Below are 6749 nucleotides of genomic sequence, written 5' to 3'. Positions count from 1 at the left end.
CAGTTTAAACAATATTTTTTTTTTCCTTCCAGTAGCACCTTAAAGACCAACTAAGTTAGTTTTTGGTATGAGCTTTCGTGTGCATGCAAGAAGTGTGCACGCACACGAAAGCTCATACCAAGAACTAACTTAGTTGGTCTTTAAGGTGCTACTGGAAGGGAAAAAAAATTATTGTTTTGACTATGGCAGACCAACACGGCTACCTTTCTGTATCTGACCAGTTTGTTGCTTTTCTTCTAGGTTATATCACACTCTCTACTCTAAACTCTGACTATCTGTTGAGGGAGGGGGCACTAGCCATTAGCCGTCTCGCACCAAGCCCCTTAATCCCTCTTAATGGCTCATCACCCAGGCTGTCACCTCATGGGAAGGTAACTTGGCTTGATTAGATTTTAACACTTGCTGGATCCAGGGATTAATGGGGGGGGTCTGGCACCCACAAACCTATAACACCATCAAAGCTTTGAAGCTCAAATGTAAGCCTCACCTCTTCTGCCTAAAGGGAAAATCATTAGGAAGTTAGCAACAGTGCTGATTCTAGAGTTTAGAAGGTAGAGGCTAGCTATATAAATAGGAAAGGTATTACACAGCATGCAATTCTGAGAAAGAATAGGATTTGTTCCATTATCACTGATTCTAATAAAGGACATAGTAATAACAATTTCATGCAGAGTTGCAGCTTGTCGCAACCTGGTGTCCTCCGGATGTTGCTGGACCTGCTGACTGGGCCTGATGGGAGTTGCAGTCCAACAGCATCTTTGAGCACCAGAGGTTGGGGAAAGCTTTTAACAACATCTTGATTCTGCATATGCTTGAGATCTTTACAGTAATTTTATTTAGGTTTTAAAAAGTGACTTTTTATTTTGTCTTCAGCTGTATTCTGCCTGATCTAGTTTCCTTCTCTCTCTCTCTCAAACATATTACATTTGCAGGTTTAGGATTACTGTCAAAAATTCCTTTTCCTAATTTAGCACTCAGACAATAATCTGATTCCAGCATCTAGCACAGCTCAGAGCACATTTCCCCTGGGACCATGCTACTTCTGATTTCAGGTAGGAGGGGTCACATTCTTTAGTGTTCTTCAGTGTAAAAAATACTCTTGTGTACGAGGAATCTAGTAGCTACTGTACATTTGATTTTGCTTTAGGGTTAACAAGTGGGATTTGTGCAGCACACTGTTGCAGTGTGGAAGTATCCCTGTTTAGATTTCTGCTTACTCCATTCCATACCCTCTGAGCATGTTCAGTTCTCCTTGGACTGTTCTGGAGACCCCTCCCACCAGCTTCCACCCCCCCCCCAAAAAAGTTCTGTTAATCTTGGAACTGGCATCTATTTCTTGTGCATGAAAGATACTGTTTTGACTGCATGACAACTGGCAGCCAGAGGAATGAGATTGCTGACTAATAAATTATGACTAATAAATATCAATGCAGTGCCAGTTAAAACATGTTTCATAATTCCAGTTTATTACATTCCCTTGCATTGGCCTAAATTGGGGTATTCTGCCTACCAGTGTTTCCTGACTGAAACATTCATTTATTGGTTGGGATTGTTGGAACTGTATCTTTGTCTATTGCTTTTTTGTACAACAAAGAAAACCCAGGTATTTTGAAAAATCACCACTACGCTTTATTGCAACAATACAGGAACATATATATATTTATGTGTGTGTTTATATACATAAGATTATAAACACAGGGAAACACATGCACATGCTTCCTGGGAGCTTTTCTTGAGATTCCTGCCTTCTGCAATGCTAATCATAAAAACTGAAAGGTAACATTTTACATATAAAAATATTAATAAATGTCCAAATGTCATAGTACATATTTCCCAACATATGTATGTCCTCGTTCTTTTACTATAAAATATGAAAATGCAATAAAAATTGTTTTAAACATATCTGGGTATTGCTTGGATTTGATTATTCTTAAAGCTTACTCTAATTGCATCAGTGGCGTAGCGTGGGGGGTGCAGGGGGGGCCGGCTGCACCGGGCGCAACATCTGGGGAGGGGCGCGCTCGCACTCGCAGCTCTCTGCCCCTACTAAAATCCACGGGTTAGGGGGCGCAAATTACTTGCCTTGCCCCGGGTGCTGTCAACCCACGCTACGCCACTGAATTGCATGTTCCTCTGCATTAACTTCCTCATGGGCAGGGATGGGCAGGGGTGGGGTGGGGGTGGAGCTAGGGGTAGGCTTACCTATTGTTGTGGTTTCAGTATATACCTTCAATTCTGTCATTTGCCCCTTCTGCCCTTGCTTTCAATGAGGGCTGGACAAATCAATAAAGCATTTCAGGAAAATGCGTTGTAAACTTCGAAGTGAGGAATCGCGTTGGTGAAAGACGGAACTCCACAGCGCCATCTGGTGTCACAGTGTTATAATGCATATAAAACACTTTCTTTACTAATGTAGCTGAGATCTCCTGGGTTGTGTGCACGTTAGGGTGGGCCACTGGATGCATTCACACTGTGTCTTGTTCCCTTCCCTCAGTTAGTACTTTCCTGCCCTCTGTAAATTCTGGAAACTGAAGATCCATAATGAGCATGCATGCACATATTTGTGCGTGTGTACACACCTCTTTCTAAAAAAAAGGTGGAACTATTTTTGCAATTAAACTTTTAAAATTTACCAGATTCACGCAAAACAGCAGTCTTTCTTTAAAAAAAAAATTGCTGTTTGCATTTCCAAGAGAGTGGAGGAGAGGCCTTCTTTGTCTCAGGATCTCACAGATCAAGTACTGTAACTCAAAGTACTGTCACTTCTCTATAAGCTGTATAATCAACAGGATGCATCATTCCCCCTCCTCCCCCCCCCCACACACTCCAAGCCTTTGCTAAGCAGGTGTCTGCAGCTGCTCTCACTTGCTTTTAGAAAGCTGTGCTGGCTGTATCACTTGAGCTGCTGGAGCTAAATCTAGCTGGAAAGTGAACAGACACATTTCCTTTAATACAATATTTTGAATATACCAGATTTGCAGAAAAGGCCAGCAACAAAATTATGTTTGGAGTTATTTGCTTGCTTGAAAGGCTATTTATTTTCCTCTCTATTCCTTGCCTCTTGTATCTGCAAGGGCAATTTTTATTTTTAATACAGCTGTTTTTGGTGGAAGAGCAATTCTGCACAAAACAGCTGTTTCAGCTGCAAACACGGCTTCAGCAACAACTGATAGAAAGAGGCTGATGGAAACAAAATGGAAGTAGGAGGGCTGGGATTTTCACTGGGATGACACTGGTTGGGGAGGAGGGTTTAACTCTCCCTCGCATTGTGCAGTTCTGATGCCACAGGTACTGTTCAGACAACAAAGTGCACATCAGTTGGGCCTTTAAGAATGTTTCTCTGCTATGGAATTCCTGAAGTTTGATGCAATCCAATTACCGGTACTTTCAACAAGGTAAAATTTACAAGGAGCTTGGATGAAAATTCTGAAAATACAAAGGTTTGCAGGCTCATTTTACCACTGAGTAGGGGGGTAGGTTACCGGGGGGCACCCTCTAGATACTCCTTCCTCCACCAGCAAAAACGACAATACTGCAAGTGATCCATTATATGGCAACTATACATTGCTAAATATGTAACCTTGGGACTCAGCTACATTAGTAAAGAAAAAGCGTTTTATATGCGTTGTAAGTGTGACACCAGATGGCGATGTGGAGTCCCGTCTTTCGCCAACGTGATTTCAACAGTTTACAACACATTTTCCTGAATGTTTACAACACATTTTCCTGAACCACTTCTTTGATGTGTCTAGATCCAGCCTTGTACAGCTGTGGTCACATGCAACCCTGGCCCTACTCTTTGGCTATTATCTGGAAAGACCCCTTGACTTCAAAACTTGCTAGAAACAATGATCTATTGGTTCTAAAAGGAAGGAGCACTGTGTCATTAGCCCAGGCTCTCTGTACTGGTGATCATTTGTCATAGCCTTTACAGTAATTTCGCCACATATGCATGAAATCAGCTTCTGGTTTCCCACATTCCCAACAATGAAGCTAGATCTTAGCTAGATGGTGGATGATTGGATACCCACAAAAATAACTTTACACAGTAAACATTTAAATGGTCTACCTCCAGCCTCTACAACACTAACAGCTCCCCCACCCCACCCCCATGGATATTTACTCAAGAATTAAGTCTCAGTTTAATCAGGATTAGTCCCATGTAAGCGTGTTTAGGATTGCAGGCCTTGAGTCCCAAAGAGTGAGTGGCCAAGTTGTCTTATCCACCAACCAACATGCCCATTTTCTTTTGTGAATGGGTGGCAGATTGCAAGTTCAGTAGAAGCAAAGTTCAAGTGTTCCAGGCAGGAAAGAGGGTAATGTTGCAATAGCAAGTTCTCTGGAGTGCAGTATGTCATTACCATAAGCGTATCACTATGGGCACCACAAGTGCTAAGATAAATGATTTATGAGACACCCTGCCACGATTTGTCTATTTTACACGATCCATCTTTGGATACATGCTGAAGTGCTCTAACAGTGCATGCAAAAAAGTAACAGTATGAACTGGCCTTTTCTGAGGCATCTGTGGAAACGGCAATATCTGACACGGAGTCTAAAACTGCCAATCCAAATCTTGAATTATATAAAGCTCCAGAGGAGGAATGACTCAGAGCTTCTGGGCAGTCACAGGAGAAATAATTATGTTTACATGATGAGCCAAACTGGGACTCGGAATGTTATTCTTTGTATGTCATATTATCTGTGCTGACCTGGGTGCTCCATGGGAAATGGATGCATTTTAACAGCACAACATAAACTGAATGCTAAGCCCGGGTTCACTAAAATATCCATTGAGCACTTCAGCTCAGCTCCATATCACTGACCCTAAAGAATGGCTGCTGCACTATACTGTTTCACATCTCCCATATGTCACAATGCTAGACCCATGGGAGGGAAGCTAGGTGGATTTCTTTCCTTCTGAATTTCATAGTCTGGATCATTTTGTGCTTGTTGCTGGCTTGCACAAGGACACATTGGGAGCTCGCCATGAGACAAAGTCTTTGAAAATGAGAGCCTCCAGGAAGAAGCATTCATATGATTATTAGTAATAGTAGCATTCACTCATAGATTTATACCGCAGAAAAGGTAAGTTTCTCATTTAAGTAATGTATTTTTCTCATATGATTCAGACATCCCGTTTACTTTTTAAAACCCATAAGCACTAAATCATCCATTGCTTTTTTCCATAACGTTTTCACTAATACCAGGTTTTAAACAACACAATCCCCAAGGAGTGGCAGCATATTGAGAGAATTTTAAATTATATTTTGAATTTCCTTGCTTTGGAGATATATTTATTAGAAGGGCTACTTCTCTCTCTTACCATGTTCATTCCCATTTTAACAGCTATGAAAAATGCTAGATCTGTAAAAGTTTTAGATGTAAAATGATCCAGCAAGGAGTAACAGACTTCCTAAATATCTTTACACATAGATGCTTCAATGATCAATCAAAATGACTTTTAGCTTTTGTGCATTATTTCAAATCCTTTTTAAATGATAATTTCCCATCTGGACACGAAAGATGGAATATTAGCCTTGCTTCACAGGAGAGGCACCTATTCCTGCACTTTCCCACTTCTCATTTCTTTAAAAAACAGGTGGCTAGATGTTTGCTCCTGCACAAGATGGGTCCAAAAAAAGCTTCCGAAACAAACGAAATATATACAGTACTGTAATCCTGTCACTTTTTTCCTTTTATCTATTCTTTGTTGTTACTGCCCTTTCTTAATCTTGCTTTCTCATTCTTTCTTAACTGTTAGTAATTGTTAAGTGCTTTGTTATTGTTCCAGTTCACAAAGGGCTTTGCTTAATCATGTTGTCCCCACTTTGGCAGCACCAATGACCCACAGAACAAAATGAGTGGGGCTTTTTTTTAATATTTCAGTTCCTACATCTCCAGTGCCTTGTGTCTGTATTTCCTTGACTCAGAAGAAATATCAATGCACCTCAAATATCTACGCAAAGTGGTCGCCTCGTTTTCAGGCAAGACCTTGAACACCTAGAATAATTAGGCGATTTCCACCACCGCCATCCCTGCTGTGATGGTGTAATACTGGGGGGAAACCTCCTCTGTTGAATATATATACCCAGCTGAATTTATTATATTGATTTTGCTTGGCAATTATTTAAATATCCTTAGTAAAGATCTTTATTAGCCTGCTTTTTCCTAGGTGGGAACAGTGAGTTGGGAAAATTTCCTCTCTTGGGAATGCATCCCTTTGTGTTGGGATTGTGGAATAAACAGACTTGGCAACACTCCCAGATGGCAAGTATACCTGCTTCCCTGATTTTTTAAAAAATAATTTTTATTGGTTCTACAAATACAAAATACAAATAAACGAAGAATAAAAAAGTATATATATATATATATAAAGAGATTATCCAAATCTCAAGACTGCCCCCCATCCCTTTCATGGGGTCTCATTTTAAACATCTACTACTGCATATTCATCCATACTCCAATTTTTATATCAAACCGTATTATCCATCGTAATTTTTACACAAGTGAAATCAAAATCCTGCCTTTGTTTCCATCTGCTCACAGTGGTCTCCTAAATAACTTATATTTTTTCCCCATTCTTTTATTTAAAAAATTGTCCTCTTGGTTTCTGAGTTTTCCAGTTAGTTTTGCCATCTCGGCATAGTCCATAGTGCTTGACATTTCATCCATTCCCTTGTGAGGTTCCTGCACCTTGAACGAAACGGGGAGAAATCCAACAGGTGGGGCTTTTCCGCAGAGCTGGC

Source organism: Podarcis raffonei, chromosome 10 (genome assembly GCF_027172205.1).
Source record: "Podarcis raffonei isolate rPodRaf1 chromosome 10, rPodRaf1.pri, whole genome shotgun sequence".
NCBI lineage: Eukaryota > Metazoa > Chordata > Lepidosauria > Squamata > Lacertidae > Podarcis > Podarcis raffonei.
Note: the sequence above shows the minus strand (reverse complement) of the source record.